Source organism: Macrobrachium rosenbergii, chromosome 54 (genome assembly GCF_040412425.1).
Source record: "Macrobrachium rosenbergii isolate ZJJX-2024 chromosome 54, ASM4041242v1, whole genome shotgun sequence".
Classification (NCBI taxonomy): Eukaryota; Metazoa; Arthropoda; class Malacostraca; order Decapoda; family Palaemonidae; genus Macrobrachium; species Macrobrachium rosenbergii.
In genome coordinates this window covers 27,415,570-27,435,697 of record NC_089794.1, presented here as the reverse complement: position 1 = coordinate 27,435,697, position 20,128 = coordinate 27,415,570, and the positions used below count along the sequence as shown (strand labels likewise).

General features: G+C 35.0%; 1 protein-coding gene across 2 annotated transcripts in view; it reads right to left on the bottom strand.

The window, feature by feature from the left end:
- Positions 1 to 19,251, bottom strand: part of Sgf29 (SAGA-associated factor 29) — a 199,755-nt gene extending 180,504 nt beyond the window's left edge. The window contains exon 1 of one of the 2 annotated variants that reach the window (XR_010851917.1): positions 18,849 to 19,251. The gene's annotated coding sequence lies outside the window, so the exon portion shown is untranslated. The remainder of the gene's footprint in view (positions 1 to 18,848) is intronic. The other variant, XM_067097723.1, reaches the window with a different exon arrangement.
- Between the last annotated feature and the right edge of the window lie 877 nt (positions 19,252 to 20,128).

Here is a 20,128-nt window from a genome sequence, read left to right as displayed (position 1 = left end):
GTGGATGTGCCATGTCTCCCCTACCCTCCCAATCCCCTACCTACCCCACGGCCACCCGGGGCGGACAAACAAGAAAGATTCACCTGGATATTATTATTATTATTATTATTATTATTATTATTATTATTATTATTATTATTATTCGGAACACGAACTCTATTCATATGGAGCAAGCCCACCACAGGGCCAATGACTTAAAATTCAAGCTTCTAAAGAATATGTTCATTAGAAAGACGTACCAGAAGGTAATGGCAAATACAGGAAGAAGAGATCAGTTATTAGAAAAACAGATAAATTACCAAATAAATAAATAAATAAAAATCCACGTACAATACAAGGAAAACTGAATTAAGGTAGTAATGCATTGCACCTTCTCTTGAACTTCTGAAGCTGCAATTACACGACATCCTCAGCAGGGATTCTGTTCCGCAGTCCAACGGAGCGAGGAGGACTACAGGAACCTCTGGAACTGAGAAGTTCGACAGCGAGGCACATTTCCTGGTGCCGTTCCGTACGAGGATCGTCCGTGATTGATCTGTTTATGCGGTGCCCCACTGGAGAAGGTAGAACGCCGAAGAGCTATTGCTTATGCATGTGGAAGAAGAAGGTAGAGTGTGGAATACATAAGAATACGGTCGAGCGACCTCAACCATTCAGATGCCCGTCACAGAGATTAGGTTTCCCCCTTCTTAAGATCAGGGAATCCAGAGGGAACCCACTACAGGAGATGAGTTTTCTAGGGAATTCCAAATTGCCACTTTCAGTTGGAGTGTGCTTGTGTGTGTGTGTGTGTATATATATATATATATATATATATATATATATATATATATATATATATATATGCGTGTGTGTGTGTGTGTGTGTGTGTGTGTACATATACATATCTATTATATATAAATGTATGTAATCATAAGATTAACATTATTTGTAATTGTTTGATACTCAGCTGATCTTTCTAAGAGCTTAAGATAAAAACTCAAACTACGAAAGTGAATTGAAACAATATACTTGCAAAGCGTTGGAAAACATATTGTATAAAGTTCCTATTGTTAGACGGAGATGGGAATGATTTAGAGAAACTTAAAAAGCTTTGAAAAACTGTCATATATGCACAAGAAGGTTTTTATTATCATTATTATAGCGAAAAAAACCTTTAGATTAACGAGCAAGAAAACTTAACGTTACCATTAGTATATGTTCCTCAATACATACGAGAGATTGAGATAGACACTAATATTATGTTAAAACTCGGAAATTACAAAGTATCAATCTATTTTAAAACGCCTCGCAAATACTCCATCCTCATTCAAGCAACTTTCCGATCAAATACACATCCATTTTTCGCCGTTTCTGCATTTAACCTGAGTCGTCGTATATTAACTCACTCGAAGTCGGAATCGAGATGAGAACTCCAGTGTGGACCAGAAATTGAAAAATTGAAGGGATTAAAGTTTACTTTTCGAGGTCTCAAGCCAGATAAGGCCATTTCATTTCCCGGAGAGAGCTAGAAAAAAAAAATTCTCTATTTTTGTTGGACTGACAAATTCGGTCTTTCTGGGAGGTTTGTGGTTGCTTGTGTTTTTATATGAATATTGTTTTATTAGTTGTTTGTGTTTCCTTATGAGTAATATTTTCTTAGTTGTTTATGTTTCTTTATGAATAATATTTCCTTAGTTGCTTTGTTTCCTTATGAATAAAATTTTCTTAGTTATTTATGTTTCTTTATGGATAATATTTTCTTAGTTGCTCATGTATCCTTAAGAATAATATTTCCTTCATTCTTATCTTTTCTTATGAGTAATATTTCCCTCGCTACTTAAACCTCTGAATAAAAAGTTGAAATAAAAGAATCTGACCGAGGCTGAGACATTAATAATAAAAACTAAGATTTACTTGGCAGCTGAACAAATTCATTCCATTTATGGAAACGCCAGTTAAAAGTACAGTAATCCAGGCTTACGGATTTTACACTTGCTGTACGCCTCTCTCTCTCTCTCTCTCTCTTCTTCTCTCTTTCTTTTAAAATTTCGTTTTGCTGCAACTGCCTTTGTCTTTTAAATTGTGCACTCTTCTCTCTCTCTCTCTCTCTCTCTCTCTCTCAGAATTTGGTTTTTACTCACTGCAACTGCCTTTATCTTTTAAATTGTGCACCTTATATATCTCTCTCTCTCTCTCTCTCTCTCTCTCTCTCTCTCTCAGAATTTCGTTTTTACTTACTGCAACTGCCTTTGTCTTTTAAATTGTGCACCTTATGCTCTCTCTCTCTCTCTCTCTCTCTCTCTCTCTCTCTCTCTCTCTCTCTCTCTCTCTCTCTCTCAGAATTTCGTTTTTACTTACTGCAACTGCTTTTACCTTTAAATTGTGCACCTCTCTCTCTCTCTCTCTCTCTCTCTCTCAGAATTTCGTTTTTACTTACTGCAACTGCTTTTATCTTTTAAATTGTGCACCTTATACTATCTCTCTCTCTCTCTCTCTCTCTCTCTCTCTCTCTCTCTCTCTCTCTCTCTCAGAATTTCGTTTTCACTTACTGCAACTGCTTTTATCTTTTAAATTGTGCACTCTCTCTCTCTCTCTCTCTCTCTCTCTCTCTCTCTCTCTCTCTCTCTCTCTCAGAATTTCGTTTTACTTACTGCAACTGCTTTTACCTTTAAACTGCTTTTATACTCTCTCTCTCTCTCTCTCTCTCTCTCTCTCTCTCTCTCAGAATTTCTCTCTTTTCGTTTTACTGCAACTGCTTTTACCTTTTAAATTGTGCACCTTATATATCTCTCTCTCTCTCTCTCTCTCTCTCTCTCTCTCTCTCAGAATCTCTGTTTTACTTACTGCAACTGCTTTTATCTTTTAAATTGTGCACCTTATACTATCTCTCTCTCTCTCTCTCTCTCTCTCTCTCTCTCTCTCTCTCTCTCTCTCTCTCTCTCTCTCAGAATTTCGTTTTTACTTACTGCAACTGCTTTTACCTTTTAAATTGTGCACCTTATACTATCTCTCTCTCTCTCTCTCTCTCTCTCTCTCAGAATTTCGTTTTTACTTACTGCAACTGCTTTTATCTTTTAAATTGTGCACCTTATACTATCTCTCTCTCTCTCTCTCTCTCTCTCTCTCTCTCTCTCTCTCTCTCAGAATTCTGTTTTCACTTACTGCAACTGCTTTTATCTTTTAAATTATGCACCTTATACTATCTCTCTCTCTCTCTCTCTCTCTCTCTCTCTCTCTCTCTCTCTCTCTCTCTCTCTCTCTCAAAACTTAATTTTTACACTGCAATTGCCGTCGCGTAACCAGAGATCTAATATTTCTTCATGAACTCGAGGTGGCCGGCCAGTTGCGTTTCATTTAACCAGTGATTCTTGCAAATCTGCCGCGTTTATCAGGCCGCTACCTTTCCGAGTCACGTTTGCATGCGGAGTGAGCATTAGATCTCTCTCTCTCTCTGTTGTATCTCTCGCGAGCTTAGAGAGACGACAGGGATGGGAACGACGGTCGGGAAACATGAAGCTCGCCATCTCTATGATAATGTCCGCCAGGATGTTCGTTTAACGAGACGCCAACAACGGCTGGAAGTGAGAACATTTTCGAAGATAAAAAAAAATGGTCTTCTTTATGTGTATATATATATATATATGTGTGTGTGTATGTATATATATACACATATATAATCGTTCTCATTAGCGGACCTGGGTTCGTTTCCTGCTACCGGGCATCAGAATTTCTTCATATTTCTTGCACTTGGATCTTAAGGCTTTGTAGTGATAAGCGTATCCAAATAAGAGCGAAGAATTCGAGAAAGTTTAGAGGGCACTGTGGCTATTACAATTACACACACACACATATATATATATTATATATATATGCATATACCTGCACACACATACCTAATAAATATATATATATATATATATATATATATATATATATATATATATATATATATATATATATATATATATATAATATATATGTGTGTGTGTGTTGATACATATATAGGTATATAAATACATAGCACTAATGAATTTCGTCGTCCCTCCCGTTTGACACCTGTCAGGTACGAATCTATAGCTTGCAATGGTTAATACATTTGTCCGCATTGCCCCTCTAGCATATACTGTATATTGTGATTTCTACCATTATGTATCAGTCCTTCTTCAATGACTTAGAAATAAAGTCGAAACCAGGTCAGAACTACACCTAGTCCCATATTTGTATCCCTGTTTTGATGTGTATTAGATCACAGATTAGCATGTTTATATATATATATATATATATATATATATATATATATATATATATATATATATATATAGATATATATATATATATATATATATATATATATATATATATATATATATATATATATATATTATATATATATATATATATATATATACATATATATATATATATATATATATATATATATATATATATATATATATATATATATATATATATATATATATATATATATATATAATTTTTATTGATTTACATCAGATTAACAATAACAAAGGTCATAACTTCACACACAGAAGCCCAAAACAATGTTATTCTTTCTCAGCAGACGCGAAACGTCATCTGCACAGAGAGAGAGAGAGAGAGAGAGAGAGAGAGAGAGAGAGAGAGAGAGAGAGAGAGCCGGCAGCAGAAAAATGCACAGGCGGAACTCCGGAAGTCATTTCCAGAATTTATGGCGATCGAACATTGTCGACACGGAACTCTGGCGTCGTTCCAGGGGGAATTCTTTCCCCCCCTGAGAGAATGCAATTGAAAAGACTGTTAGCGATGGCTATGGCGAGCCCTTGACGCCAAAAGTGACGGTAATGGAAGACAGGGTCGAAACGGCATTTACGTACCGTCCAAAACTCAGACAGGCACTTTTAACCATCTTGCCCAAATCCCAGGAAGGGGGCAGTGCTGCCAGTGCACCTCACGCGGTGCACTGTAGGCATTACTTAAGGTGCTTTGCAGCATCCCTTCCGATGTAAGTTTTTTTTTTTTAGTTTTAATCTTCAAATAGAAAATTGACACTGAGCTTTGTATTATATATATATGTATATATATATATATATATATATATATATATATATATATATATATATATATATATATATATATATATATATATATTATATAAATATAATTAGAAAATTATTGAAATATAACAGGAAACGTGAATTACTCAGAGATTTTGATTTGGAAATACATAATTCCAGCTTCTTTATAAAAAAAAAAATTATTATGTTTTCAAAATGGAAATAAAAATGAAGTTACATTTATCCACATCACTGATCTGTTTTGCGTTAGTAAACAATTCGTAAAATAAACTAACTGATGGAAAATTTACAATTCAGACCGAAGGCCAATCACTGGGACCTATGAGATCATTCAGCGCTGAATGGGAAATGGAGATTAAAAGGTCTGAAAGGTGTAACAGGAGAAAACCTCAAAGCAGTTGCAATATAAAATAATTGTTAGAGGGTGGAAAGTAAGATGGAAGAAAGAATGTGAATGGAAGAACAGTAAAAGGAATGAAAGGGGTTGCAGCTAGGGACCAAAGGGATGCTGCAAAGAGCCTCACGTAATGCTTACAGTGAACCGCGTAAGGTGCACTGACGGCACTAACTCCCGACGGGATATGCCAATTGATAAAAAACGTTAAGCGGAGTTCTCAAAAGAAATAGATACATTTTCATACGCGAACATCTACAACCACGACAGGAAAGCTATTTTCGGAAAATAAAACTCCCCTACATTGAAAAAATAACCGCCCAAACCGAGAGCGCAAATTACCAATTCACACTACATTCAAAAGGTCGAACTCATCTGTGATGCCCCCCCCCCCCACGCCAAAAAAAAAAAAAAGTAAAAAAAGGAGGCACTCGATTGGGTCGTGTTCGATTTGCCGTTTCCTCTTCATCTCTCCTCCCGATTCGGAATGGGGGAAGTAGGGAGTGGGTGGGCCAGGGCCATTCTTGCTTGGGAATCGAGACGGGAACATCAATAGGGAACAAGAAATTGAAAAGGGTGCCGCCGCGTTTCGCGTTCTGTGGAGACTCGGCCGCCCATACAAGAGGATGGGATTCAGAGGAGGGAATTTCACTCCGGGATGGAGCAGTGGAGACGAAAATTGTATTTTCGACGGGCAGCGAAGAAGGATTGTAGTTTCCGTAGGATTAATCTTCGTTTTTGTTTTTCTTGCGATCTGACAAAGGGAGACCGAAGGGAGTTGAATGGAACTGAATTGAATATAGAATTTAGGTCAAAGGCTAAGCACTGGGATCTATGGAGTCAGTCAGCGCTGAGACGGAAACTGAAGGTAAAAGGTCTGAAAGGTTTAGCAGGAGGGAAACCTCGCAGCTGCACTATGGAACAATTGTTAGGAGAGGGTGGAAAGCAAGACGCAAGAAACGTAATGTGAACGGAGGTAAAGTAAAAGGAATGAAAGGGGTTGCAGCTATAGGGGCCGAAGGGACGCTGCGAAGAACCTTAAGTAATGCCTACAGTGCAGTTCCGACAAAGGGAGACCCAAGAAGTAGGAAGAAAATGGATAGGGATGTAGCCTCAACGTCAGCATTGTCCAGTTTTCGTAAGATTAGCTAATCTTCGTTCTTGTTATTCCTGCGTTCCGACAAAGGGAGGTCGAAGAACTGGGAAAGAAATGCTAGAATGGCAGCTTCTTTAAAAATTGTAGAAGCTGAACAGCTGCGTTTTCCAGTTTTCGTAGGATTAATCTTCGCTTTAGTTTTTCTTGCGTTCCGGCAAAGGGGCATCGAAGAATTGGGAAAGAAATGGCTAAAATGGCAGCGTTTTTTGGGCTTTAGTAGTTTCGCGGAGAAGATATTAAAACAATGGTAGTAAATTTCAGCGTTTTCAGATTAAACATAAGTACGAATAAACATTAAGAATATTTTGGTTTTAAAAATCCAATATTATTATTATTATTATTAAAATCCTCAGAGAGATGTATAATGAATATAATTGGGGATGCTATTCGTGAAATTAACAACACTTGGGTGCCAATTATATTTAAGTATAACGTGCTTGAATGTGGGTCTCATACAAAATATTATTATTATTATTATTATTATTATTATTATTATTATTATTATTATTATTATTATTATTATTATTATTATTATTATTATTATTATTATTATTATTATTATTATTATTATTATTATTCTAAATCAGCAACCTTCCATATGGAATGAATCTTTCAGACAACTTACTTACGAAGCAAATTCATACAGACCAGTGACCAAACTTGTATACGCGCGCGAGAGAGAGAGAGAGAGAGAGAGAGAGAGAGAGAGAGAGAGAGAGAGAGAGAGAGAGAGATTTAAAACAACGAATGAACAAGGGAGGCAAATGAAATAACAAAAGGAACATACAGTACACGTATACTAAACAGTATCGGTTCTCGGAATTCAACCCAGCTATAATTTTCTGCTTATTTAGGTCTAAAGCCGAGCGTTCAAAACAAAATAAATATAGAACGGTTTTCAACTGGGAAATGCGATCTAAAAGTTATAAAATATGTTGTTTGAAAAATGTTCGTTTGGTTAGGTAAAGTGAGATAGCTCACTCTCTCTCTCTCTCTCTCTCTCTCTCTCTCTCGTCCTCCTTTTTTCTCTCATATCTGTCATACATGCATTGCACACACAAATGTGCATATATATATATGTATATATATGTATATATATATATATATATATATATGCACATACACACGTATATATATATATATATATATATATATATATATATATATATATATATATATATATATATATATATATATATATATATATATACAAAACATGTACAGACTCACACCCTCACATATAAACACACAAACACACACACATATATACATATACAGACACACATATGCATATATATATATATATATATATATATATATATATATATATATATATATATATATATATATATATATATATATATATATATAAAACTAACCTCTCTCTCTCTCTCTGCCAAGTTATGAGCTGAAAATGTTAGAGCTGATGAACGCAATTCGTAACCCCCTCCCCACCCCCACCCCGCCAAAAAAAAAAAAAAAGAAGTCGCACGCAAGAAGTAAGAATTGTAACAATATTTTTACCGAGAAAAACGGAAAAGTACGTTCTCAAGATTACACTTGCGCAGCGGATGTGCTCTGCAAGAATAATTAGTTTTCGTGTAGAATAAAATCCTTTACTTTGCGGTGTGTCCTCGTGATTTGAACTCTCGAGAGGATCAAGGAGGAAATTATTCAGTCCAAGTGCCGTGAATGATGAATAATGCATGGTGCAACCAGCTGTTTCCAGTTGCTGTGTAAATGAAAGAGTGAGGGGTTGCTTTTCATCTTTCTTTCTCTCTCTCTCTCTCTCTCTCTCCTCTCTCTCTCTCTCATAATACATTCTCTTCGGAATGGAAAAATGAGAAAAAATGTTATATGAAAGACTCTCTCTCTCTCTCTTAATACATTCTCTCCGGAACCAGACGAAATGTTCTGTTAAAGACTGTCTGTCTGTCTGTCTGTCTGTCTGTCTGTCTGTCTGTCTGTCTTAATACATTCTCTCCAGAACCAGACGAAATGTTCTATTAAAGTCTCTCTCTCTCTCTCTCTCTCTCTCTTAATACATTCTCTCCAGAACCAGAGGAAATGTTCTATTAAAGACTCTCTCTCTCTCTCTCTTAATGCATTCTCTCCAGAACCAGACGAAATGTTCTGTTAAAGACTCTCTCTCTCTCTCTCTCTCTCTCTCTCTCTCTCTCTCTCTTAATGCATTCTCTCCAGAACCAGAGGAAATGTTCTATTAAAGACTCTCTCTCTCTCTCTCTCTCTCTCTCTCTCTCTCTCTCTCTCTCTCTCTTAATACATTCTCTTGAGAACCAGACGAAATATTCTGTTAAAGACTCTCTCTCTCTCTCTCTCTCTCTCTCTCTCTCTCTCTCTCTCTCTCTCTCTCTCTCTCTCTTAATGCATTCTCTCCAGAACCAGACGAAATGTTCTATTAAAGACTCTCTCTCTCTCTCTCTCTCTCTCTCTCTCTCTCTCTCTCTAATGCATTCTCTCCAGAACCAGACGAAATGTTCTATTAAAGACTCTATCTCTCTCTCTTAATACATTCTCTTCGGAACTAAAGACGAAACGTTCTATGAAAAATTTTCCCTCTCTCTCTCTCTCTCTCTCTTCAAACATTCTCTCCCGAACAAAAGACAAAACGTCATGAAAGACTTTCTCTCTCTCTCTCTCTCTCTCTCTCTCTCTCTCTCTCTCTCTCTCTCTCTCTCCTCTCACCTCAGAGTTTACTTTAAATCCGGTGCATTTATCAAGCTGCTACCTTTCAAAGAGACGTTTGCATGCAGAGTGAGCATTAGATCTCTCTCCATTGTATCTCTCTCGAGCTTAGAGAGGCGATAGAGAGGTAAACGACTCTTGGGGAACATGAAGTTCTCCATCTCTATGATAATGTCCAAAGATACGTCCATTTTACAAGATGTGGAGTGCCGTAAGGTAGTGTATTTGGACCTAATAAAAATTTTTTTTTTTGTGTCTTTTTATTATCTTTTTATTAACTTTTTTCTGTCATTATGGAAATAAATCATAAAACAGTGTTGCACCTCTAATATAACGAAATTGTTAGTTTTCATTTCGACATTATAGAAAATCTGTCTTTAAAGCTTATATTTTTATTGATTTTTTTTCCATTGTGGAAATAAGGCTTAAAACTACGTTATAACTCTAATATAATAATAGTTTGTATTCATGTTATCAATAATATTAGTCTTCATTTTTCAATATGAACGGTCAGAAATTTAATACGCGAAAATAAGCACAATTATTTCGCCGATAATCTTAAGTGTAAGCGGTTCGCTTACAATAAATAAATAAATCGATAAATAAATAAATAAATTTAAAAATAAACAAAAATAAATAAATGCACAAGAACAACTTAGCAACTCAAAAAACCTACATCTTCTTCTCACTCAAATCTCACATTCCCAACTCTACTCTATAAACGAGATATATATTCTTCAATTCCGACGCGTTCCACTTTTTGAGAAAAAATACGAAATACAAAACAAAATAAAGAAGTAGAGTTAAAACGTCCCACTATAAAAACGTTAGATTTCCGTCAGGTTTTACACTAAGAGTCTCTCTCTCTCTCTCTCTCTCTCTCTCTCTCTCTCTCTCTCTCTCTTTCGAATTTCTTTGTTTACAAAACGCTGTGGAAGTTTTATGCGTGCCCGCTAGTTAATACCTTTGTTTGTCTTTCCGGATTTCGTTACTGGACTTCAAGTTTTTATTACGCTTCATGTTGTTTCAGATTATATATATATATATATATATATATATATATATATATATATATATATATATATATATATATATATATATAATAGGAACAATATGGCCAGCAGAAACTTCAGAATTTCCAGTTATAAATTCATTCATTTCCATCACCAACGTTTCGGGAATACGAATCCCGTCTTCAGGGCTAAAAACAGAGAAAATGAAAATCCCTACATCAGGAGTCAGGCTAAAATGGAGCACAACAACAACTCTATATATGTATATATATATATATATATATATATATATATATATATATATATATATATATTATATATATATATATATATATATATATATATATATATATATATATATATATATTATATATATAATTATAATTCTCCTTCGGTATTATTTCCGAGGTAGAGCGAATTAGGATGTTAAATGGTATTTGTAGCTCCATATTTGTGAATAAAAAGCTCACGGTGATGCGATAAAATTTCATGTATTTATGAATGTATGTGTATACACACACACACACACACACACACACACACACACACACATATATATATATATATATATATATATATATATATATATATATATATATACATATACATATACATATTATTGCTCACACTCACAGTGTTGATTTAAAAAGAAGGGCAAGTTTCGTTTTCCATTACCGAGGGGTATTAAACATTGCTTTTTTTTCTGTAATCCGGATTTCACCAGCTGTGTACGTATTATTCATCAAGACTCAGATGAAATTGATACCTTTCCCCTTTCGCAGCAAAACTGAAAATGAATGTGTATTTCTAATCAACATTAATCATAATAATATTTAGTGTTTCTTATCAACATTAATCATAATATTATTTAGTTCCTATCAAAAGTAATCACATAAACATTTAATATTTCTTATTAACATTAGTCATATCAATTCTTACTAAAATGGCATTAAATTTCAACTCCTAACACTGATTTATAATAATAAATTGTTTCTGTTACCATAAACTTCCACGAAACCTCCTAATAAAAGTTTTTCTTTGGTCAAATTTTCGTCTAAATCCACACAACGTTTTGTGTAATCAAGCTTAACAAATAAACATGCAAAGGATACCTAAAATTATAATGTACCTATCGGAAATTTAAAGGAAAAAAAAACTACCTGTATTATACACATCGTCTCCCAAGAACCTGAATAGGTGCTTCAGTGCTAAGGCCATTCATCTGAGTAATTCATAGCAAAATTTACATTTTTTCTTTACTTAATCTTCCCATAAACTTCCTTCTGAATGTGACTTTATAAGTCTTTAGCAATCTTCGCCTTCCAAGTCTGAGTATCTAGTAAGGCATCAGCTTAATTTGGCCATTAATATTATGAACCTCTTTACTAGATAATAATAAATAAAACGAAAATAAAAATTAAGAAAAACACGTAATTTTTGTAGAAATTATGATGTATAATTAAACTTTTACATCTCTTGATATTCTACTTTTAATCAAATTTGTGAAGCTCCTCTTGTTTTCTTAACTATGAGAATCTTGCTATTCTTACAAGCTTCCGTGACCTAGCACTTCTTACTTCTTGCAAATCACTCTAAGCAAACATCACGGGTAGAGAAAAAAAGTTTGATTTTTAAGTAATAATGAGAATGAACTATACGGTTTTATAAGTGATAATAAGATATACCACTTTTAAAATAGAAATTACTATGTAATTCTATATCAAATATAAAATTTGCGGAAATCCATTGACGCATATCATACTTTAGAAAAGCTCATTTGAATTCGACCCTTATTACATCATTCGTCCCAGCCGAATCGGTAAAAAAAAAAAATAAATAAAAATTCAAGTCTAAAAGCACTCATATTTTTTCCTGCCTAAAAAACCCCACCACGCAAATTATTTCCAAGAAAATAAACATGGAAAGTTAAGTACGTTTCTCATTTTATTCGCGTGGCTGACTGCAAAAAGCGTTGCATACACGCCCACGGGGACCTGAGCTTGGTATAACAACACTTCATTGCTGACTCTGTCGTTTCTCTCTCTCTCTCTCTCTCTCTCTCTCTCTTGAAAAAAAAAACTTCATTCGGAAAAAGTATTCAGAAGTAAATCTATTTTTCTTTTTAATGAAAGACATCGAGGTCGAGGTCGAGATTAGTTTCGGGTTGTGCAAAAATAAGAGGCGAGGTTGCAGGGAGGTAAAGACTTATTATTATTATTATTATTATTATTATTATTATTATTATTATTATTATTATTATTATTATTATTATTATTCAGAAGATGAACTCTATTCTTATGGAACAAGCCCAGCATAGGGGCCATTGACTTGAAATTCGAGCTTCCAAAGAATATGGTGTTCATTCCAATGTCTTATGTCTTAGGAAATCTTGTTTATCCCAGCTGATTTTTATATAAATAAAAAAAGATATTAAGTAATTATATTTCATATCAATTCCTAATGACGGATCGAATCTTAGTTGTCCATAAACTACACTTTCTCGTAGTCCATATATTCAGAATACAGGTTTCACTGTTTTCTCATTTTTCCTAAAACCCTTTTAACAAAACAAAGTAACAACACCACTTATGATAATGACATTCACTTCTATCGCTTTCTCACTAAACAGAATGTATTATCATTCTTCTTCCTAACCATTACTTTGGGAACTTTTCCCTTATCCAGCTATACATTACACAACCTGGTCAGCCAGCCAACGCCACTATTCCACACTATCTTAATTACGATAGGATTGTCATATCACGGTTAGCCAAGAAACTTAACGGGTTTCACAACAGTGCAGCATCTCACTTATAAAATCCTATCCTGGTATCTCTCAACTTTGGGATATCCCAGTTGTGTCTAATATCGTCAACCGTTACTTATACATATGTCCTCAGATTAATTTCACTCATTCCACTTTTCTTTTTTCCATTTTGCAACAGTGTTTATATATATTTTAAGCCTATTACGAATATTCAAAAACATTTCAGAACACTTTTACAGAATGTTGCTTCCAGTCTCATTCACCCCATGCAGACCAAGAATACAATTTTCACCAAGTCTTTCTTTAATATTCATCTCTGCATTCATATCAAATGCACACCAGCTCTCACCCACTTCTCTCAGGAACTTTCTCTTATGCTGTCTCCTTTTTCCACCCCTGTATACACTGATCATCATAACTTTTGCAGGAATTACATTCAACGTCAATTGTTTTGTCCACGAACTAATTTATGATCCTGTTCAGTCATCCAACCTGACACACACACATTCTTGATGCCTTGCTTTTTTCCTTAACCTCACTCTCATCATATGTTGTCCTCTCTTCTTGATTACATCTACCGTAGCGCACATTTAAAACCCTGAGGCTCAGTAACTAATTTCATTTCTGCTCTTCAGCAGTAAACGCCTATAGGTCTGTGTCAAACAAATCATACAGGCCTACCACCAGCCATTTGGTGATTTACAAATTATATAGAGCATTACGAAGGCCTTCGCTCACTTTCATTCAGAATATTATCTACTATAGCCAACTGGTGAATAAGAAACCATTGAGAGTAGAAAGAATACTCTCGTTGAGTTTCAAGGCAAAAGATATTAAGGGGATTATCGAGCGTTAGTATCCCAATGCCTCAAGTGGCAAGCAAGTGTCGCCTACAGATTAATTTGAAACACTGTCAAACACTTGGTCTGAATGTTTGTCTTACGGTCTATTTAAATTCGTGGTGTACTAATTGAGTTAAGCATTCAATCAGATACCTGTAGACAGTCGGTTGTGATGGGTCGTAACTGGAAAGATTATGGACCTAGCAACCTCATCCCAGGGCTTGATGAGAACCAGTTAACTAGCTTTTTCTGGAGTCATCCCAAAGGGGAAAGGCGCTTATATATATATATATATATATATATATATATATATATATATATATATATATATATATATATATATATATATATATATATATATATATATTTATATATATATATATACATATACAAACATACACACATATATAGGCCTATATATGTGTATACATTACACGTTCTTGTCCGTTATCGTACGTTCGTTCGCAGGTGCACCCAATAGTTCAGTCGCCAGAATGCGTCGAAAAACTTAGGCCTTCCGACTTTAATCGGCTTCGAATGCTCCTTACGCGTTATCCCCCAGCCCTTTCTTCCGCTATTTGCATGCTGGCAACTTAAAGAGTGACCTCCCCAGCGAAAGAGAGCCACGAGAGAGAGAGAGAGAGAGAGAGAGAGAGAGAAAGGTGGGTAGGTAGGTAGGTGCAGCGTATGTTCAGAGGCTTGGGACGGAGGAGAGGGATGGGAGATGGGATGAGAGGTGGGAGTCAGTAAGGGCTGGGGGTGGGTTAGTAACGCTGGGGAGTCTGGGGTGTGGTATGGCTGGGGGATGGTATACCGAGGACCAAATGCAATTCCCTGTTTATGTGTTTCTCCGGGACGCTGACATTCGGACATTATTCAGAAAGGTTCGTCCGCAAACAACGCGGGCGCATGACGATCTCCTTCTCCTTCTTCTTCTTCTCCTTTTCCGTCTCCTTCTTCTCCTTCTCCTTCTTCTGCCGAGAGAGAGAGAGAGAGAGAGAGAGAGAGAGAGAGAGAGAGAAGAGACGTACGAGCAAGACTGACGTGGTTATCTTTGCATGACAGTTTATGTTTTGCTGATTAACATACCTATCGCGTTTAATGTCTCGCACGTAAACAAGTGATGAAGTTGATGGTTATGATGATGATGATGATGTCGAATTTTCTTAATAGCTGTTTACAGGGAGTGTGTGTATATGTGTATACATATGTGTATATATATGTACATATCTAGATCAGGTTTTTAGAATTAAATTTAAAAGTATTAAGATATTTAATTATGATTAATTATTTTGATAATGTTTAACTGTTATTTATATATGCTTAGTAAAAAAGCACTCAACTTTTACCCTCAATTCAATTACCATATATATACATACTATACATATATGAATGTATAGAATCTAATGGCCACTTTTTTTTTAACAAAAATCGTATGTAGTTGTACTATCAAATTACCCTACTGCCTATTCTTTACACATTTAAATTACCCACAGTATATATATACAATATATATATATATATATATATATATATATATATATATATATATATATATATATATAGTTATTTTGTATATGGTTATTTTAACAAGTAATACGTATCTGTTTACAAGTAACCAGTATATATATATATATATATATATATATATATATATATATATATATATATATATATATATGTTGTACACACACACACACACACACACACACACATATATATATATATATATATATATATATATATATATATATATATATATATATATGTACAAAATTTTTGTGGCGAACTGGTTGGTATCAGGTAACGGATACAATTACTAAAAGCTTCAGAACGTTTCAGGGGTATTTTGCTAATTGCCTTAATGCCTTCGTTGACCTAATCAGTGAATTGTGTACCAGGCAGTTAATCGACAGGTATGGCCAATATCCGGGTTTGGGAAGGTCGTAGGTCTAGCAACCTCAGCCCAAAATACTTGATAAAAAAAATGGAATGCCATCTGGTGACTCCAGATGGCACTGAACTTCCAGTTCCCTACAAATCTTCTTGAGATGAGACTGCTAACCCCACGCAGTTTTTCACAATTGATCCAACCATCCACAGTCAACTAACCATCAGGTCCATATTTCATTTTTGAGGTCAACTGAGAAATTATTGATAACATATTTAATATATGTATACATATACATACATACATATATATATCTATATACATGCATACACATATATATGTACATATATGTACAGTATATATATACATATATATATATATATATATATATATATTACATATAATATATATATGTATATACTGTATATACAGAGTATATATACTATATATATATATATATATATATATATATATATATATATATATATATATATATATATATATATATATATAAGGAAAGCTCACGGACGAACACACAGGAGATGGGAAAGCAGGAGGACTCCAATCCACTTCCCACCCCACCTCTAAACCTCCCCACCCTGAAAAGCTCTTCCTTCGAGATTGGATTTTTTCCCCACGTGCGTCCAAAGCTCATCCGAGAAATGCAGCCTCAATTTCTGCAGAGAGAGAGAGAGAGAGAGAGAGAGAGAGAGAGAGAGAGAGAGAGAGAGAAGCACCCACTTTCTTTTTACTTATTCATGAACTATCTCCCTCCTTCCTGCACGATTTTAATATACACAGCTATCGCGTACGCAAGCAAAAGCCTTCAGGTGTGGGGCCGAGTAGACTAGGGCACTTTACTTGTTCATTGCTCTCTTTAATGGTTATGTTTTCCTTGGGGACTGGTTTTAAGGTGACTATCTCTATGTATACTGTATGTACACACACACATACATATATATACATATATCTATACATATATATATGTATATATATGTAAGGGCATGGTACGAAGGATATATTGCGATTCGCTATGTAAAATTAGTTAAATATTCCCTAAGAACGAAAAAATTGCCTATAAAAAAGTATATAAAAATTTGAGAGAGAGAGAGAGAGAGAGAGAGAGAGAGAGAGAGAGAGAGAGAGAGAGAGACCTTCATGCTTATGTAAAGCGAACACAGAAATAAGCATTCCGATGAAGGTAGGTCTAGCGCTCAATGAAACATCTGGAGAGTAAGCTAAGAAAGGCGATCAGCACTTTGGATAAACTAATTCACAATAATTTCACTAGCGAAAATTGCCACCCGCCTCTATATCTCACGAAGCGAGTGCTTTACATGACGGTAAAATTTTTGCAGAAAAATCTGACAATGGCTTCGTATGACAAGCAGGCTGTTGGAGAATATATACGCGTGTTAATGTTGGTGGTAGTCTCGTATTGAAGCAGCTATTGAGACTTCTTAACTAGTTTAAGCAAGGAAGGACATCATTTATTATTGTCAAATACGTTTTGAGATAAGGTAACTACTCTAAACCACAAACAAAATAGTTTGGAAGTATTGAGTAACAAAGGTCTAACATACGTGTTCAATCTGAGAGTGGATTCTATTGAGTAAAATTGTAGGCGATAGAAATTATATTCATACGTAACTCTCTCTCTCTCTCTCTCTCTCTCTCTCTCTCTCTCTCTATATATATATATATATATATATATATATATATATATATATATGATTATATATATATATATATGTATATATATATATATAAAATAGTGATTTCTGACCTGACTCTTTCAGAGTGGTGTAAGGGTGGAATGTGCAGGGGAACCCTAAAGCAAGTAAGCACCCTTTAATTCAATTAATCCTATTAGGGCCATTGTACTATCAAATTACCGTACTGCCTATTCTTTACACATTTAAATTACCTACAGCTCCACTAAAACTCAAGTCACGTATTCCCAGTCCAGGAGCACATAGGCCTATTCCGTAAAATTTAGTTTGGGGTAAAACCGGTTTTTCATTTTACGAGTTTTGGGGAAAACCGATGTAAAATGTGGTAAACAACAGCATTAACTAGAGATACAAGAAAACAAACTTTTATTTCTGTAAGAAATTTGGCCAATTTAGTGTTGTATTACCCATCAAACTCAATTTTCTCAAATGGACGATAACAACAGGATTGCAAACCTCACGTGATCTCAAGGAACAATTAGTACTCGGTATCAAGTTTCATATATACCACGGAGAGGTTGGTACGACTGTAGCCCTCGCCCCAAACCCGCCATTACGGTGACGGTTACGAGTGAATTGGGCCAGTGATATAGAAGACGTAATTATTACCACGGAAAAGTTTTATATATGTATATTATGAGTGAGATTCGAAGAGGAACATAACTAACTGCACCACCAAGACGGTTACTGACTGGTTGCAGAGCTGACATGCTAAATGTATAAGCCAAGGTATGTCGGCCTAATGCATGACACTAATTTTAAGGTGTAGGCTAGTAATCTGTCTATACATAAGCCTTTATGCGTTACATTGTTTATATTGTATATATACTCTATGTTGTACAGGAAATGGCAATTCTAGTGTTGATTTAGCTGTACTAAAATTGGTGAACGTGTAACAATTGGTGGTTGACAATTAGGCCTACATAGCCTATACTGGCTCCACGCTTCAGCCTTTAGGGCTTTCCAAAGAAAAAAGTTTATTTGTAACTTTTGTTTTGATTAAGGCTGTCGTCTTCAAGGGAGCATAATCAGTTGATTTAACGATACTTTAGCCTTTCAAATGCTTTGAAAATATTTAAATATGTTCTTGCCTCGTCTAAACCTGCCGGATAGTCGGGAAACCACTGACATAGCCTTAGCTCTTTTGGGGAAACCGTTTAAATGGTAGGCCTAAAGAGATATAATTTGAATATGCGGATAGAAAGAATGTGAAATTTAATCGAATGTTATTGCAGGCAGGTACAAAAGTACAATAAACCGTTACTACTGTTAGTGTGCACTAAACTAACCTTTCTCCTTTGTCTTCCCCTGAATTCTACGCTTCCGTTTCTTTCATTTAACTTCCGTGTCACGTTATGAGGTGCTTTATAAAGTGCCTGCTTGATTTTCAAGTGCCGATGAAGACAAATCTCCCCTGCCTTTGTTTTCAATCTTCCCAAAGATGAAAATGTTAAAACTTTCGTAGTTACCACTTCGACCTGTCATGGCGGCAACCATCCCCTTCGTATAGTCACAAAGGGAGTTCAGTTTCATAAATGGTTTTATATCGTATATTAAAGATATATCTGGGAGCTTTAGGTCTATAATAAACCTATAATGTCTAGGAAAACAGAGGACATGTAACACTTCACAACCAAATACTACACTGACCATTGACAGAACTGAATGGGTGGCAGGTCGACGTGCCCCAACTATCGTACCAAAGACTTTAATGGTCGTATTTTTATCAACGTTATCGTAATATTTTAATCGTAAACCGCAATGGATTTCTCCTGCATAGGCATATTTGTATAAGTTATCAAGAATTTGAATTAAATATAAATGATTTTCATTATAGATATAGAACTTTAAAGAATAAAACTCCGGCCGTTAACATTTACTTTCAAACGACTAAGAATGGCAACATGGTGATTTACACAAAACATTAAGGTAAAGCAGCTCCCCAGTATTTTTTTTTTTTTTATTTTTTGGGGGGGGGGAGATATTGTGAGGCATTCTTAAGTATTGGTCATTTACATGAATATATGTGTAGCTTCCGTATTTTGCGAATACTTTATGCAAAGTAGCCTAAGTGTTTTTTAATGTTTACTGTGTACTGTGATGCCTGTGTTGATCTCACGATGTAACATTTACCACACATTGCCTAATGAGTTTTTTTTTTAGCTCTGTCCTGGAAAGAGGTTGCCTATGTTTTTGTGTGTATGTTTTTTGTTCACATCTTGGTTTCTTTGCTTTACTTTGGCGTTATAGTTACAAGTTTCCCTTCCTTTTCCTGTCACTCGAGTGGGCCTAGCGGCTCGAAGCTGTGTCAACTAGGCCTACGTCAACGAAGTAACTTCTTTAAACAATAAAGAGCGAGCGACATTTTCAAAAGTAGCCCCGGAAAGTAAATATAAGACCAGAACTAATCTGTAAAGGGGAAAAAAGCCTCACGAGTTATTTACCAGATATTTAGGTTCAGTCCTTGTGTCATCCATTGACATTTGAACAGCTCATTTATGAAGCTTATTTTGAACTTTATAGTTATTTAGGTTTAATGAATAATCCTTGGGACTATTGAATCGAACTA